Source organism: Choristoneura fumiferana, chromosome 23, assembly GCF_025370935.1.
Source record: "Choristoneura fumiferana chromosome 23, NRCan_CFum_1, whole genome shotgun sequence".
Lineage (NCBI taxonomy): Eukaryota > Metazoa > Arthropoda > Insecta > Lepidoptera > Tortricidae > Choristoneura > Choristoneura fumiferana.
Genome location: NC_133494.1, coordinates 18,383,378 through 18,402,835, shown reverse-complemented (window position 1 = coordinate 18,402,835; position 19,458 = coordinate 18,383,378). Strand labels below are relative to the sequence as shown.

General features: G+C 36.8%; 1 protein-coding gene across 2 annotated transcripts in view; it reads left to right on the top strand.

Moving 5' to 3' along the window:
- The window catches only part of LOC141441078 (potassium voltage-gated channel protein Shaw-like), a 276,603-nt gene that overhangs the window by 187,914 nt on the left and 69,231 nt on the right, over positions 1 to 19,458 (top strand). The gene's annotated exons all lie outside the window — the stretch shown is intronic.

Genomic DNA, 19,458 nt, shown 5'->3' with positions numbered 1-19,458 from the left:
AAAAAAGTCAAATACCGATTAGACAAGTTGGCTGTACAAGCGCAAACAGATAAAAAAAGTCTTTAATTAGCCAGAATTAAGCAGGGTAAGGTGTTCTGGTGCCTACAGTATGAGTAAGCGAATAAAGCATTTTGCATTTGTGCTCATTCCCATGCCGTGTGTAAACCACGGTCTGCCAAAATTGCGTTTCGATCCCTGTGGTCGTACTGTCTAATACTCTGACGTTCGCAATCGCATTCAACTAACTCTTTCTAGCCTCATCTTACATCGTGTAACAGAAAGAAGTAATGTAAACGATTGTGATTTTCAAGTGTGTTTGACATAAGACTTCTGCATATCGCGTAAATTCGCGTAGCGTGCTATGTACGGAACAATCCTGTGTCAAAAAGTGACTGCTAAATTAACTTTATTTCGTGTTTATTTCCCTTCCACAATGTTTTCGTGGATGCCATTTTGGCATAATGTACAAGTATACCTTCTCCGACTCAAAACTTCGACAGTAGGACAAAACTGATGATACTTCAAATATTGAAAACCGCCAAACCGACAAGCTACAAAGAAAATCAAAGAAATAGACATATTTATATACATATAATAATACATAGGTACCTTCGAAAAACATCCCTCCTTCGGCAGTGGGGTTTTTATGGTGAATTCAAAAATCTTATTCAGCTTAAAGCGAACATAAAATATAAAATATGACGACTCCTAGATAATTCCTAGCTTACATAAAATATACGTTAAATATATTAAACACTGTATTTTGTGACGCCTCTGGTCTAAAAGCAAGCGAAGCGAAAGAGTTAATGGTGCGGAGAGACGCGTTTAAGTTTTATTTATATTACTGTGTTAACCTTTGGTGAAATAAGTTTTTGGTAAAACACGACGCAGATGCGAGGGCTTCGTATAAATTCATACACAAATATTACTTAAACACTCGTGAGACATATTGATAAATGAACTAAAACAATTACTTTGCTCACCCGCGACCTTATGATAGCTACCGTTTGTGGAAGATATGCGTGTTCATGCAGTTTTTCCACCTCCACACTGTAAGAACACACACAAATCACATAAACCCATCTATCACCAATTGCATAAGCGTATAATAATATAGCTATCATACGGTCGCGGGTTAGCAAAGTATTTTTTTTTATTGTATTGCTTAAATTTTATTTCCAGAACAATACAGGTCCAACTATAAAAAAGGTATATTAGGTACAATAAAATATAATAATAATTAAATATATTAAATATAATGACCCGGATAACTCACGTCTTAAATCGAGTTTAGCTCGACATGTATGGGTGCGCGTGTTGCAGCAGCCGCTGAGTCGCGTTGCTCCGAAGACGAAGGGCTACGGATTAGCCCGAAACATGTCGAGCTAAACTCGATTTAAGACGTGAGTTATCCGGGTCATTATATTTAATATGAGTGAGTCTCACGGTAGTTTCATGTTCAAAATAATAATAATTATTTTAGTTCCTTGATATGGACCTCCGTAAAGTAACGCTCTCAAACGGAAATACCAATTTTGATGCGTTTTTTTTCTGTAAAAGAGAGTTTCCTTCCGGCGGTTCTTAGACATATTGAATAAAAATTAGTTGAGCCGTTGAATTTTGAAATTAAAATATCGGGGGTTTCAATTTTTTTTAAGTTGGTTGGGTTTTATAGTACATCATCATCATCGCCATCAGCCAGAAGACGTCCACTGCTGAACAAAGGCCTCCCCCTTAGAACGCCACCATGAACGACATCTCGCCACTTGCATCAACCGGTTAAGCTTTGGTTTCCTAGGACAAGAGGTGCCGTCAAAGTCAAAGGCAAAGTCAAAATATCTTTGTTCAATTTAGGCCAAAACAAGCACTTATGAATGTCAAAAAAAATCTACCACCGGTTCGGAAAAACCTCTGTTGAGAATCCGGCAAGAAACTCAACGAGGTATATTTTTTTAAACAGATTTACAATATTATTAAATGATATCTATACATCACAAGTATTTAACACAACTTTATTTTTAACACGTTCGCTATTTGAAGGGATCGCTAATGCGGATCGGAATTATTTCCAAATATCCCTGTCCATGATATAATCATTAACTTTATAATACGCCTTAGATATTAATGTCTTCTTGACAATAGATCTGAATTTTGTATCCGTTTCATTCATAATATTTTTTGGAATTTTATTACAAAAACGTATGCAATTTCCCAGAAACGACTTTTTGGTTTTAGCCAGTCTGGAAGATGGAACTTTAAGCTTCCCTGTGTTTCTAGTAGCCTTTGGCTTATCGACGTAAGTGGGAAAATCACATTGTTTTTCCTTTCATACATGATTATTTCAAAAACATAAAGCGAACGGCAGGGTTAGGATACCTGTTTCCTTAAAAAAAGATGTTAAAGATTCACGCGTCTTCAAATTATAAATTATAGCTACCGTAATAAGCGGTGAATGACGTCACTAGAACGTTGTCTATATAAACAAAATAGCGCGGTTTCCTAGAGTGGTGTCAATTACCGCTCTCTAGGAGGAGGAGGAGCGGTATCAGTTACGGCCGCTATATGGCTTCACCGCTGATCCTAGGAAACTAAAGCCTTACTCGCAATTCTGACGATGTCGTCAGTCAACCTGGTGGGAGGCCTGCCAACGCTTCGTCTTCCGGTTCGCGGTCGCCACTCGAGAACTTTTCTACCCCAACTGTTATCTGTTCTTCGAGCGATGTAGCCCACCCATTGCCACTTCAACTTGCATATTTTTACTGGTATGTCGATGACTTTAGTTCTTTGACGAAGTTCTGTATTCCGGATTCTATCGCGCAAAGAAACTCGAAGCATAGCTCTCTTCATAGCTCCTTGCGTGACTCTGAGCCTCTTCTAGAGGCCAACCAGTCAATAGTATACTACAATACAATACAACACAAAGACTATAGTACACCAGAAATAGTAAGCGATACAGAAAGCAGATACACAGAAAGAAAATTACAAGGTAAGCAATAGGCGACCTTATCGTTTAAGAGCGATCTCTTCCAGGCAATCTTTTTTACAGAAAGAAAGAAGGACTAGTTTACAGCAGGTGGTGCATCAAAAGCAGATCAGAATATTAAACCGCAACAAAAATACATCTAAGAATACATACATAATTATATCGTACATATAAAACACGTCTAAAATAAATATAGGCAGTGAGATAAACAGCAAAATATAAATAAATTATCATAAAGCTGATTATTACAAGATGACAGATAGTATATAAGTTAGTATAATTAAATTATTACCAACAGTACTAAATAGATATACGTATGTTCTATTGCTATTATAAAAATCGAGAATACGCACAGGGCCGCACAGGGTGTTGTAAATTTCCTGATTCGGATAAAACAACTACATAGTTAACGAGGAATATTATTCATCGCTAATTTGGGTAGCAAATATTAACAGATCGCGCGCTAGTGGATGGAATTAATATTGTTTGATGCCAATAATGGCGTCAGCGATTCTGGTTTGAATTTACGTAAATGGTTTCTGTAAGGTCCGCGGCAGACTTAAGATTTATAACTCTTTGTTGCGGCTGTGCTTATGGCAATTTCTTGGGTGGTTCGGCAGGGGCAACTTCAATGAAGGATGACTGTTTATTTAGCAAAAATTATTTATTTTGCTCTAGTTTTACAGGATGTGTACAAAATTAAAATAAAACGTTTGCGGTCTTGTTTGGCTATCAAAAATTTGTCGCAACTCACGGTAGTAAAAGTGAAAGGCAAAGTTCCATTGACACCGTCAGCAGCGCCCACGTGCGGTTGTCATCATAAGTGTGTACGCAGGAGCGTTGTTGTCGCCACCACCAGAGGGCGTTAATACTGTTTTTGAATTTATTTTTCTAATAATAATAGTTACGGTTATTTTTCAGTTTTCTGTTGGTGAAGATTATAAACAAAAAAAAACTTGTTGTTGAGCTTTTACTAGACTTTCAGTGACGCGTATGTATGTACATAATGTACGTTCTGGAAATTTGCAAACTTTGATTTACTGTATTTGCAATGTAATGACTACAAACTACATACTCGATAGCCATTCAAGAGCTCCGTCCTGCGAAGATAACGATGGCTGGATAATTAAAATACCTAACTATGGCAAAAGTACCAAGAATTATTCAGATAGCTTGAGTTCCGGGGAAGTTGTACATATTAGGATAATTTGTATCCCAGAAAATTGCATCGTTCCCGCGGGATAGCAATACACGAATTCTACGCCGACTGGGTATTTACATTTTTTTTTTTTTTTAAGTAGCCTGTATAGTGTCCACTGCTGGGCAAAAGCCTCCCCTCTTGACCTCCACAACTCTCGTTCTGACGCAATGTCAGGCCAGTCCTTTGCGTACGTGTCTAGATCGTCCCGCCATCTCCTTCTCGGTCTGCCTCGATGTCGCTGATTTACATATTATTATATTTTTACGTAATTACATACGAACATTACAAATTAAATAATAACTTGTAAAAATATTTTTTTCATACCCATTCCTGACACAAATCTGTTTACAGTTTGTTTTTATTCTAGTTACATAAATTATTCAATCGCACGTTCGCGGCCGGCCTAACTATAGATTATTTTACATCCCACGGACAGGTTTATTTCGGTCAAAGTTTATTGGATTCCGGACAAAATTTATTGAATTTCGGACAAATTCGGACCGATAAGCGAATATGGATGGTTGATTCGATACCTTTGTTAATCGAGTATTGGGTTTCGATATTAATTTGAAGATTTTTGGGGCGAATCAAATTATTAATGGCATTTGAAATCCTTTATAATATTTATATATATATACATATACGAGATGGACGCGTGACCTGGTTAAAGCCGTAAGTTCACGGTGGATGCTATGGTGGTGCTATTTTGAACCAATGCAACTGAAGGTCTATGGGGGAAGCCTATGTCCAACAGTGGACGTCCTACAGTTAATACGATGATGATGATTTAACGCGAACGTCTTTTTCATGCCTCTATTTTTTAACCCTCGACACAAAAAAAGGGGTATTATAAGTTTGACCGCTATGTGTGTCTGTTTGTGGCACCGTAGCACTTAAGCGAGTGGACCGATTTAAATGCGGTTTTTTTATTTGAAAGCAGGTTTTCTAGCAATGGCTCCTAGATATTTTTTATTAAAATCGGTTCAGCTGTTTTTGAGATATTGAACTTTGAAGTGACAATATCGGGAGTTTTCTATATTTCAAGTTAAAAGTTACGTCACAAACAATTACCCTACTTTTTTCGCCGGAGCCAGTCTATTTAGCCGTTCAAAGGCCTAGATAGAAATTAGGTCTTACCTGTTTGACCTATTTCCTATTATAAGTCGGACGCCAAAAAGGTCAGTCGTTAGGAGATAGGTACAGTCGAATAAACAGAATGATCTACCAGGTTGGAACTTTTGTTCTACAGTAGAGTTCATAAACTTGTGAGAAAAAAATTGGTGAAAAATATCTGAACACGACTCTATTGTTAACGGCGTAGAAGCGTGTTCAGATATTTTTGATCAAATTTTTGCTCACAAATTAATGAATTCGACTTTACTAATGTTATGTTTCCTATTTGCCTAGACTCACAGCACTGAGTTTTTCAGAATTTCTTTGCGAAATTGTATTTGAAATTCACCATGACCTTTATGGTGAAGGGAAACATCGTGAGGAAACCTCCATAAACAAAAGTGTGTAAAGTTCCCAATCCGCACTGGGCCCGCATGGGTACTACGGTCCAAGCCCTCTCTTAGTTATATGACGATGACAAATGTTTAGCCCCAGAAATTGCGAAACTGAAGTGGCAGTGGGCGGGGCACATTGCTCGCAGGACTGATGGCCGATGGGGTCAGAAGGTTCTCGAATGGCGTCCGCGGACCGGAGACGAGCTGTCGGTAGGCCTCCAACAAGATGGAGCGACGACCTGGTTAAGATCGCGGGATCGCGGTGGATGCGGAAAGCACAAGACCGTCTGAGTGGAGAGCCTTGGGGAGGCCGGTGTCCAGCAGTGGACGTCTTTCGGCTGACATGATGATGATGATGATGGTGACAATATATTATGTTTATCAACGTATTTCTTGAGAGTTAGTTATCCAATTTTCAATACTAATAAAACAAATGAGTTCAAGTAAATTTATGTCCCCATTATATTTTCCTAACCTAGATCTTTTGTAAAAAGTTCTATGCTACTATTTTGTGTTCCAATTTTAACCTTATTACGTCATGATTGGTTATTTGGAGTCTTTTGTATTTTTTATTTCAACTCCCAAATTTGTTACTTTTACGGGTATCCCGTGAAACCATATCGAAAATACAAACTGAGACATGATGCACAGAAAAACCAGAAAAAGAGACCAGCGCAAAAGACTCCAAATAACCAATCATAATTGATTGGCTTAGTACGACATCTCTTGTCTGGGTGAGCGTTGGTTCCGATAGAATGTGACGTCTCTCGATGAGAGCGAAAACATAGATGTCGCTAGTGCTGCTGCATAAGTAGCGTAGTAGAAATAAGCAACCTGAGATATGTATGCATAGGAAAAATTCGTGTCTAAATTCCTGTCCAGCGTGGTGTAGGGGTATAGCACGCAGCACGGATTGCTGAGGACCTGGGTTCGATTCCCAGCGCTGGTCTCTTTTTCTGGTTTTTCTGTGCATCCATGTCTCAGTTTGTATTTCGATACTTATTACGTCAATTTTAGGGTTTATTTTCAATTTATGTATTTTGAATAACTCGTGCACAGTGTGAGGAGTTTGCAATGTTAATATCAGCCTGCAATAAGTTCTACTTACATTACGTATGTGTAGACACATAGAGTAGAATACAGATGTATCACTATAAATATATTTTTCCCTTTTTTGTTTTCTGAGTGAATCCTGTAAAATTAATAACTTGCTTATACGGCAGTATAATAAAACTGTAACACATTGCAAAAACCTCTAAGTGTGAGTATGTATCGCACGCTGAGGTTTCTGTACAAATTTGTATATTGAACTGTGAAAATAAATTAAACCATTACCCCCCAAGCCGCAGTCGGTTCCACGTGTTGGCAATAGTGTCGAAACATCTGCACACCGGCGCGTATAACTGCGATCTTCTTTATTATACGTTCGTGTGCCTCTAAAATCCTTTTTATTTAATCTACGAAGCCTCAGGAGGCGCTACAAATACTAACTTTGAAAGTAAACATTTTTGAGGTTTGATAGAAAATAAATCACTTGGAGTACGGCAATTTAGATTAGCCTTGTGTTTTTGGATTGTGTTGTCCTTGTTTGGTTGGTGTGCCCGGCATGAGAAGGGTTGTATTGCCAAGATGCAGCTCCGTTTAATGCATGCTCGGGAAGTATAGTTACGAGTAGATTAAATTAGGGTTCCACATTTAATGAGCCGATGGAGGTTTTCGAACTACTGAAGCTTGAATTTAATGTTGTGCCTGCATTCTATAGCCAATAATATACGTCTCATTGGTATGCACATTTTTGTGTACAAATATGACACGAAAATACAAATTACTTGCACAAAACTGTGCAAGTTATACAGGTATGTTTAACATATCACACTGACACAAAACTGACAATGTCCAACGATTTGAGACACTTGAAAATCCATTTTAGAATATAAGACTATATTTTGGTGCCAATATTATATATATATTATATCACTGCATATTAGCACTATTTATAAAACCAATTTTGTCATGTCTTAGCCGGAATATTTTAAAAAGTGATATCACTGTAGAAATTGTAAGTTGTAACTGTCGTAGCATTGCTACACGCTACGCCTCTACGGGCTACGAGGGTCTACGCTTCGTAGCAACTTTGCAAAGGAAATTTCATTTTATTTAGATGGCGCTGTTTGCAGCCTTTAAAGCGTAAAATATTATATACTACACTTTACCCGCGGTTTCGCACGTGTCATAGTCAAAGTATTTATTGTGTGTTACCAGGTAATAAAGATACATTATAAACGTGTAAATCATTAGATGCGTACCTACATAGACTATTAATCAAAACATAGAAATACATACTACAAAAATATAAATAATTTTGCAGGTGGTAGTACCTTGTGCAAGGTCTGCCCGGATTGCTACCACCATCTTGCTCGCTAATTTTGCTGTGAAGCAGCAGTGCTGGCACTGTTGTGTTTCGGCGTGGAGAGTAAGACAGCAGGTGAAATTACTGGCACTTGAGGTATCCCATCTTAGGCCTCTAGGTTGGCAACGCATCTGCTATACCCCTGGTGTTGTAGATGTTTATGGGCGGTAGTGATCTCTTACCACCAGGAGACCCACCTGCTCGTTTGCCATCCAGTCGAATAAAAAAAAACTGTAACTTTAAACCTAAAATTGCTAAAAGTGGCTCCGAAGCGGTAACGTTTCATGTAGGTACTCTGCCTACCCCATTTGGGAATACAGGCGTGATGTTTGTGTGTTGAGTATGAACTATCCTGTTCCATTTAAGATTTCAAGAATTACGTAATTGGTAGATCGAACAGGGTTTCGTCAGTAAACAATAGATCTTGGGTCTAATCAAGTTCGCCACCCCTGTTTTATGGGATATCCTAACCTCTTTTACTTGTCTATCTATTCAACTTGAAAAAAAAAATACTCGTATTTATTCATTTTTAACTTACCAATAATTAACTTCATTTATTTTTAAACTAACAAACAAAACGAACGAACTAACTAACGAACAAAAATAGTAACTCGCCAGCTGTACCAAAGGTTCATTCCCACTGGACCCTAAACCAACAAAACTCGATATTCAAAACTAAACTAACCGCGTCCATAAATATCTTCCGTCATTTTTATTATTTCTTCCTTGCTTTGTAGGTTAATAATTTATAGGATTTATCATAACCCGGATATTCGGGCTGAAGTCCAAAATATTTGTCAAAAGGCAAATAATAATGGATTTACGATTTTGTTTTGTTCGGACTTGGTCTCTGCTAGACAGGGTAAAACTATGTACTCATAAATAAAGCTGTGTTTTCACCATAGATAGGCGAGAAATGTGTTTGTAATTGAAATAATAAAAACGCTTTATTTATCCTCGCTTATCGAATCTCTAGTGGAAACAGCTTGGAGGAGCGAGGCTAGGTAAATGGAGCGTTTCTATTGGTTCATGACCAGAGAGCGGAGTTTTCATGGCATTTTTTGACCTGTCATAGTGACATCTCACTTATTCACTGTACCTAAAATGATGTCGATATATTTATTAGACTTTAGATTGTCGTAAACTTATCATGTAATGTAGTGCGTTCTTTTTCCGCATACAAGTGGATATTTGACTGTAAAAGAAGTAGTTTAAAACCGGAAAATATGAAAAAAATCATCTATACATTACAACAAGAATTTCAACGTGAAATTGATAAAAAAACTGAACTGAAATTATTAAATTAGAAATTGTTTTCAACTGCTCGAAAGCTAATTTTAAGAGATCGCTCTTTAACTTAAGGCCGCCTATTGTTTACTTCTACTTTTAAGCTTCTTTAGTACCTATGTTGTGTATCGATAGATGTAACATATGTATATTATGTATCTTCTTCTTCTCTTTTAAAATATGGCTTTTCTGTCCTAATTAATAGGACAATTTCGCCAGTGTCAAAGTAAACTCTCTTTGAGAGGGACGTTGCACGGTGGTTGTAGTTTTTGCAACTTGATAGTAAAATTCCAGAAACCACGCGGAGACAACTTGCGCATTAAAAAATGTCAGACACGAGAGCAATATAGAATTTTGTGATCACTGTTCACTGTTAAGGTTAATCGCCGCATAAAACACTATCAAAGTTATACTTCAACTAGTCAAAGAAACAGAAATAGCAAAATTAGATATTGTCTACATCCGCCATGTTTGAATGCTACAAATCGATCCCATATTATGTATCGAAGTCAATAAGTGAGAAGTCACTATGAAAGGTCAAAAAATGCCATGAAAATTTTTGCTCTCTGTTCATGACTAACACATTCCTCGCAACGCATCCTCACACATCTTTGGTAGAAACACAGCCTTAAACACATGTTTTCCTCGACTGACTGAATAGGCATATTGTAATCTGTAAGCCTTTGACTGTTGGCAGAAATTTAACGCGACCGGCGATTTTATTTTTTATCTGTTCAATGCCCTATCTAGATTGATAAGTAGAGTGATGTGACAGTTCAATGATGTGTACGCAGTTCCCAATCCGCACTGGGTTTGCGTGGAAACTGCAGCTCAATCTCTCTTATTTTGAGAGGAGGCCTGTGCCTTACAGTACCTATACTAAACTATTTTTTATATCGTTTCAAAACGTTACTATTTTCTACTGTAGTAAGGCTGACTCTCTCTTTCTCTGCTTAACAAAAACACTGAGACAGACATGTAACGATTAGCTTTGACTGAAACAATGTTTTTAAAAGGTTATGTTTACGATTTCATTGTCCCTTGTCTAGAGTATAACATTTTTCTGAGACAAAAAGGCTTTCGGCTTGCTGTCTTATAATTATAAATGAAATCATAAATTCTTTTATATTATTTATGTTATAACATTAAATTTACACTTCAACCGCCGTAGCTTTTACCTTACCAAAATTTACAAACTTTAATATTTTAATAGACTGAAATCCTACCTTAATACTCCGCTGTGTGTGACCGTATTCGTAGCAGTTTCAAAGGATTTTATTTTATTTTTGAAAAAATCTATCAATTAAGAAAAAAAAGTACGGTGGTTGAACCGTTCCGGTGCTTGGCTCAGGTTTTATAGGTCATAAATTAAAAATAATCCCTTTGCTTACCAAAAAAAAACTTTGTACACAATTCTAACTATTTATGTAACATTATGTCATTGTGAACAGTATGAAATTCTCAACGCAATTCAGTACCTGTAGTAATCACTTGTCGTACCAAAGAAAAATATTCATAATCAATTCTATTTCATTGAATGTGAACAGTACGAAATTCTCAGCGTAATTCAGCAACAAAAAAAAACTAATGCGATTGGCCACTCGCTTGTTTTTCAATGCGTCCCTTTTTCACTGGGCTATTCAGAAAAGGATCGAGGAAGCCGCAGCAACTCAGGTTGTTCAAAAATGCTGATCAATCGCCAACCCCATTGATTTCATGGTCCATTGCCTTCGTATATGTTTTAGGGGTTTGTCACAGTCGACTTCTAAAAACAGCAAAAAATTAAAAATTATATTTTATTCAAAATCAGTCAACATATCTTTATTCAATTTAGGCTATAGCAAGCAGTTATGAATGTCAAAAAACTACCACCGGTTCGAAAAAACCTTTGTTGAAAAGCATGCTTCAAAGTCATCGTCGTAATTATGTATTTTGTAACAGCAGAAAGTAATAAAAAATGTCAAGTTATTTAATAATAAATTTATTTAAGGAGAACAAACAGCTAAAACACAATATATGTATGTAGTAGGTATAGCAATGCAGAGCCAATTGCAGAAAGTATTTGAAAATTGATAAAAAATGCAGCAAGTATAAAGAATTTTCGCTTCGTGGCAACAAAGGAAATGTCTTAAATTGAAATGAAAAATCTACCTTTATAAATGTAAAACTTATTTTGCTCGTTTTTCATCAAATGCTGCATGAGCCAAAACAATGGTTTACTTAGGTACATAAGTAACAAACCTCTTATAGTAAAATCTATGTTACCTACTGCGTCTAGAAAGGGCAAATATATAAAAAAGACAAAAATGTCTTTCTAAGACGAACTTATTGCTTGTTTATTTTAGAATGACGTAGTTTTAGTGGTTGTTATTTAAAACTTTTGTTACGCTTGTTTTTCTGTATAATCGTGTTTTTATTTCGTAGCAATGTATTTGTTATTGTTTTTTTTTTCGGAAAGACCTTAATTTAACATCTGCACTGCAACAAATAAAATATTGTTTTTACCCTCTGTTTCACCATCCATTGATTAATTTATCTGACGGATAAATGTGATGCCGTCTCTGTTTGTTTTGTTCGAATAGACGGAGACGGCATCACATTAAATTTGTCCGTCAAATAAAATTAATCTATAAGCCCCTTATGCTAATCATTTTTGTCTCGCTGCAAATCAATCTTACTCCAGTTGACATACTGTTTTAACTATATCTCATGTCCCCTTAGAATAACAATATAGCTCTTTGTCTCCAGCCAGCAATTCTCGCCCTCATCCCGACATGTTCAAACGTGCCTAAATTCATGTGTTTCCAGGATTATACAGCTTTATTCTATGATAAGGCTTTTGTCTTCACTCTGAAAATGACAGGCCTGACAGTTTCATGGGTGCGGGGGCAAGATATTTGCTTTATGCCCATACAATCTGAGTATGTGATTGTGTGGAAAAAGGTCATGAGGTTTCTCATAGTTACTAATACATCGTTTATTGAAATTCTGTTTAAATAACCTTGAAATTCAGCCACGAAATGAAATGAAATAGTAGTTTTTTTTTTTTTTTTTATTAGCCTATTTTTGTGTCCCACTGCTGGGCAAAGGGCTGGGTATTTTATTTTAAACAAATTTAATGATCATGTTAACCAAGATTAAATTTGAGTAGACACTGTTGTAAGTATAATCCTACTTAAATCACAATGCGAAAATTTGTAAGAGTGTATGTATGTTTGTTATAGGTACCTTCACTCCAAAACGTCAGGACGAATTTCTTTGAAATTTGGTGTGTAGATAGCTGAACGTCTGGAATAACACATAGGCTTCTTTTTATTCCTATATTTCTGCAGGATCAGGATAAAATTCCACATTATAATACTCTAACATTAGAGACATAAATAATAAATAAATAAATATCACGGGACAATTCACACCATTAGACCTTTTTTCCGCTATTTGTCCCTATTATGAGCATGCTCCTACCACTCTACTTGATATGCGTCCAAGTCCAATTGCAGGTGGTAGGACTTTGTGCAAGGTCCGCCCGGATGGCTACCACCATCTTGCTCGCTAATCCTGGCGTGAAGCAGCAGTGCTTGCACTGTTGTGTTTCGGCGTGAAGAGTAAGACAGCCGGTGAAATTACTGGCACTTGACGTATCCCATCTTAGGCCTCTAGGTTGGCAACGCATCTGCAATACCCCTGGTGTTGCAGATGTTTATGGGCGGTGGTGATCTCTTACCATCAGGAGACCCACTTGCTCGTTTGCCATCTAGTCGAATAAAAAAAAAGTCCAGCAGCGTTTCCACCAGTAATATGCGAGGGTGTTGCAAAGAATGTCTTTTCAGCACAGCATATCTCTGGTGGAAACAGCTGAGCTGAGCGAGGCGAGGTAAATGAAGCGTTTCTATTGGTTAATGAAAAACACATCCCTCGCAACACATCCTCGCACCTTATTGGTGGAAACGCTGCTTCATCCCGGCATCTCCTTTTGAGTCTGCCTCTGTTTCGATGGCCATACCACGGAACCCAATGGCTGTTTTTCCATTAGCCGGCCCGGCACCGGCACGGCACCGGCATCGCCGCGCCGGGGCTTCGTTTTCCCACTGCGCCGGTGTCGATGCCGGTTTACGCCCGGTGAGTGGTAAATACTAACACGGGTTTCAGTACAATTCATATACAACATGCAGTTTTGCCGGGCCGGCACCGAGTGGGAAGCTTGGTACCCTGGCGAAGGCGACGGCGCCGGCAGGACTCAACGCCGGGCCGGCAGCGGCGCCGGAATGTAAAAAAAAGCAAGCCATACATTTTCATACATTTTTGCTTACACGGCGCCGCCTAATGGAAAAACGTCCAATGGATCTCAACAAATAATTTAATCAAAACCCTTTCAAAGGAATCAAACAGACATTCAAAGCAGAGTTGCATCTTAATCAAGCGTCTTGGTGATGCTAACACTGTATCGCGGCTAAATGCCTTGGCGGTACCGTGACCAATTTCATTGCACGGTGAAGACGCTCAGAATACGAAATTTTATCGACAGAACACGCAACGTACTACAAAATTCGTTGCCAGCCGCTTTTATTCGCGATGACGTAGTACCGCAACGCGATTTAATTATCAACTTACTTTGAGACAAGACTAAGTGGTGGGTTTTGCATTAAAAGCGTTATGATTTGTGACTTGTTTGTTTGATGTATTTTATAAGTTGTACAATATATTTTACCTATTGTACATCACCAAGGATTGTAAAATACCTACTAGCAAATTTTTTGTAAACTGTCAAAATTGGAAATAATTCTTATATTTTGAACGGTAATAATGTAAGTAACCTTTTGCGTTACTTACGCAACCGACTTAAATATTTATTGATGCCAAAGCCAAAATTCTATCACTAAAAGCTATTCAGGGCTTTTTAGAATTTACCAGTCCTACAAGAAGCCCTTATAGTTTTGCCATATGCGCCCGTTCATCCGTCTGTCTGTCGGCAGATTAGCTTATAGAATGTTGAAAACTGTAATTTTACATGCATATTAGTATTAACCGCCCAGACAAAGTGATCAAATTACATTTTGTAAAGTTGTATCTTTTGATAGTGTATATTAATAGATAGTTCATTTTAAAAGCTAATAGGAAATGCAAACTTGAACGAATTGTGTTATAAAATTCAACTTGATACATCCACGTATTTCTGGAAAAACAATCTTGATAGACAAACAACAAAATCCATTCATCTATCCCAGCCTATATACGTCCCACTGCTGGGCACAGGCCTCCTCTCAAAACAAGTGGGTTCCGGTCGTCGAAGAACTTTATAAAACTATATCTTTATATATTTTTGGATGAATGGGAAAAACTAAGAATACGTTTTGCAATAGTTTTTGATAACCTAATAGACAGATTAATATATTTTTAAAGTAAGCACTATTTGTTATACTCATACATCCGCATTAAAAAAAAAAACAAGACACGCTTTTTTGATCCCTGTATTTTTAACCCCCGACGCAAAAAGAGGGGTGTCATAAGTTTGACCGCTATTACACATAGTCTGTGTGTCTGTCAGTGGCGCCGTAGCTCTTAAACGGGTGGACCAATTTGAATGCGGGTATTAATTTGAAAGCAGATTTTCGAGCGATGGTTCTTAGACATTATTCATCAAAATAGGTTTAGCCGTTTTTGAGATATTGAACTTTGAAGTGACAAAGTTAGGAGTTTTCCAACTTTTTGTTTATTAGGTTCGGTTATTGCTACTTGTGCTCGCATTGTCATCATGTACTAAAATCAGTTACCTTATTAGACCAGTAGAAGTGTATAAAAATAGAAGATTTAACCATAAAAACACAACAAACATAATGTGGGTTAACTGAACTTTGCAAAAATGAAACCAACTCTAAACAAACCACAAAAATATCTAACACATGCAATAAATAACTGATTCTGTAGATTTATTTTTATAGTAAACGTTTAAAATGCGCTACCGCAAAAATAAATGGAACTGTATTCATTTGTATATTAGCAAAACAAAGAAATGAAAATAATCCAAATCGTTATTAGAGCAGTTTCAGAAATTCCTGACATGAATAAATTATAGACGAATAAAAAAATATACAAGAATCGCTCGTTTAAACATTACAAGATTAGAATAACTTGGTCTGAGACTAAAATAATCATCATGTCAGCCGAAAGACGTCCACTGCTGGACATAGGCCTCTCCCAAGGCTCTCCACTCAGACCAGTCTTGTACTTTCCGCATCCACCGCGATCCCGCGATCTTAACCAGGTCGTCGCTCCATCTTGTTGGAGGCCTAACGACAGCGGACGCCATTCGAGAATCTTCTGAACCCATCGGCCATCAGTCCTGCGAACAATGTGCCCCGCCCACAATCATTTAGTATTCATAGATAAAAAGAAAAAAGTAAGGTCTCTATTTGTAAGTCAATATTGTCAAAGCAAAATTAGCACAAAGTTGTCGTAGAAATTACACTAACATAATAATAATTTATGTTAAAAAAAACATTCAGAATGTCCCTTTGAAGTGATAAAATGTTATTTTTTGCTCCAAAATTGTCCATGTTGACGTTGACCATATGAAATTTGTATTTTTGTTCAGCTTATTTCGTTTTATATTCCAAACTAGCTGTTGCCCGCGGCTTTGCCCCCGTTTTTTTCTGTATTTTCTTCCATAAAAACCTTCTCCTGACAGTAATGAACACAACAAAAAAAGAATTAGCGAAATCGGACCAGTCGTTCCCGAGTTTTGCGCTTAGCGCACATAGCACATAGCTGCGCATTTTACGGTTCATTTTTATTGATATAGATAGATGATAATGAACATTAGGTAATTGTCTCACTGCCGACGATGGACGGGAAGCGAGTAGAGTTAAAAACTAAATACGAGTTGACGAGTGGTGAGGAGAAAACAAGTTGAAAAGAAAAATTATTCAACAACTTCATCAATTTAAATAAAAAAACATTAGGATCCAGTTTTTCAATGCATAAAATAAATGTTTCAGTCTACGTATTTAGCCGTTAAGTGGGACAGGCCTCTTTTGATTTGTTTGTAGTTGGATATGTAAATGAGTTGGGAATGCGGACGACTGGGAATGTGGACGATTTGGGAATGTGGACGAGTTGGGAATGTTTATGAGTTGGTTTGTGGATGAAATGAGAATACTCGTATATGTACAAGGCTTGTGCAAGGTCCGCCCGGATTGTTACCACCATCTTGCTCGCTAATTCTGCCGTGAAATAGCAGTGCTTGCACTGTTGTGTTTCGGCGTGGAGAGTAAGACAGCCGGTGAAATTACTGGCACTTGAGGTATCCCATCTTAGGCCTCTAGGTTGGCAACGCATCTGCAATCCCCCTGGTGTTGCAGGTGTCTATGGGCGGTAGCCATCTCTTACCATCAGGAGACCCACATGCTCGTTTGCCATCCAAACGATTAAAAAAAAATGTGACACCGAAATTTTTTCGCATCTGTAATACAACATTTTTCCTCCTCAAATTTGCTTTTCTAAGGGGCTGTTTCACCATCCATTGATTAGCGTTAACTGACGGTTAAATGTGATGCCATCTCCGTCTATTCGAACAAAATGTCACATTAGTAGAATTGAACGAGTTCAAAGGAAATTCCTAAATGCTCTGGACTACAGAATGGGCAGGGGTTACAATTCGTACCTCAATGCTTTAGCTCACCATAATTTGTTGTCCTTAGAAAAGCGACGCACTCAATTCCATTTGATGTTCCTCTTTAAAATAATTCATAGTTATGTGGACTCCCCCTCACTGCTTGGTAATATTTCATTCAAAGTTCCTCGATGCAATGCACGACATGAAAAATTGTTCTCAATTCCGTTCTCCCGCACTAAATATTGTACTAACTCTTACTTCAACCGTTGTCTCAGTTATTATAACAAAGATTTGTCTCACATTGATATTCTTGCCCAAAGAAACTGTATTAATTTCAAGAACCGTGTTATTTGCCATCTAAATGTTAAGTAATCGCACGCAGTTCCAATTTTCCAATTTTCTTGTTTAAATCCATAAGAATGGTTAACTGTTTTGTTTTTCAACGTATAAGGATTATTATCGTACCTGTTTTTACTTCAATTGCAATTGCCATTTTATCGCATCTACCATTCCTGTTTACCGATGTATGCTTTATTACTGTTATGGCACTCCAGTTATATACCTTATCATGTCTTAAATGCAATGTTTAACTATGTGACTGTTTGTTGCCTTATTAAATTAAAAAAAAAAAACAAATAGAGACGGCATCACACCTAACCGCCAGTTAACACTAATCAATGGATGGTGAAACAGCCCCTAAGTGTCCAAATGTTCGTTACTAGTCGTATTTGTAGACATAATTAAGCATAAAAATAAATAAAATAAAAAATAAATAAAAAATAATTCTTCCAGCTTTTTCAGCTTCACAAACAGATGGACTGAAACTATTATGAAAACATAATTTAGCTAATGGACTTAGAACATTACATGTGTCCATTAGACGCCATCATCCGTCGTTATTTGATGGAATTACAGAATAATGTCATTACGAAAATGTTATTTTCTTGATACTGACTCTTATCTGTTTGCTTGACGTAGGAAATTACACGAAGTAACTTGACTTTGCACTCAGTATTTACAGTATGAGGGAATTCCCGAAAATTCATACTGTCATAGTGAAGAAACATCCCTGCAAAATTTCATAACTAAAGTTTGTCATCAGTGATATGATAATCGGATGCATATTTACCTAAAGTTAAGGTGTTGTTTAATATAGAATGCACTTTGCTGTCGAAAAAATCCTGCGATTCTGGGATCGCAAAATTCAGTGTTTCGACTATAAAAAATTATGCATATTTGAGATTTACCTATCTAATGTTAATAAATGTTCTATCAATTTTTAAACAAGTTCCTATGTAACGGATATGTCGCTAAAGTCGAACTTTCAAGTTGACAGTATTTTATGACATGCAAACGATTATCAACTTTAGGGTGGTAGACCATATATTTGGCTGATGGTACAATACGAAATATAGTTTCTGAAAAAATAAATTATTTTACATTAACTTATTGATGTTATTAAAAAATGTTAAATATTTTTTTACATACACGCAAACTATATTAGGATGACATAATTTCATCGCAGATAAGTATAATTTATAATATAAAAGGAAAACATTGCTAAAATAATACTTCAAAAATATTAAAACCCCAAGTTAGATAACAAAATATGATACTTTATTTACTTTACTCAAAAGTCTTAGTCAAGATCACTCCATAAACATCTACTCATATTATGATTCCCAGAACTTTCTAACAACTCGCGCGTTTTGCGTACAATATTTCAAAGGCTTGTAAACTCAACAATGTAACTTTAAATTTTTGCCGGAATTCCCTGGGGAATTTTGTTGGGAGTTTCGCCAATTTGTCTTCCCCAATTAAGAAACTTTTTGGAAGATTAATTGCTACTGTAAATTGGGGGAATTGAAATGTTATTAAGCCTTATGGAAGTTGTCAATGATCTCGGTAGGTTGATTGATGAGATTTATTTTTTATCGGAATAAGGAAGAAGGGTCAAACACAGGTTTGAACAGGGACTTTTTCATATGAAAGCAGGGTTTCATCTTCGCACATTTCTGGTAGTAAAGGAGCCTAGGAGAGACATTAAAAAAACCCTCTTTTTTAATCCCTTTTTCCTAAACAATATATGAATTAAAAAGAAAGAAATAAAGAAAAATATTGTTTATGCTTAATTTTCATGACTAATTGATTGCTTTTTTATGTCGGTTGAAAAGCAATCAAGCGAGACAGCAACACTCAGCATGATCTCACACGCAATCTTACATAAGAAGAACAAGGAAAGACGTAAAGTAAACAAAGCCCGAGGAACCCTTCCTGGAGTACCCTCGGCTGATTCAAGAGCCATTGTTTCTCTTGTTTGAGAAAAGTAACCTTTTTTTGTCTGCGTAACTAGGACTTTTATTTTTCGCCTTAATGAGGGTTTATAGGTATGTGGTGATTGTGGATTTTTAAATATTATACTATATCTAATACACGTTTTTACTCATTAAAAAGGTG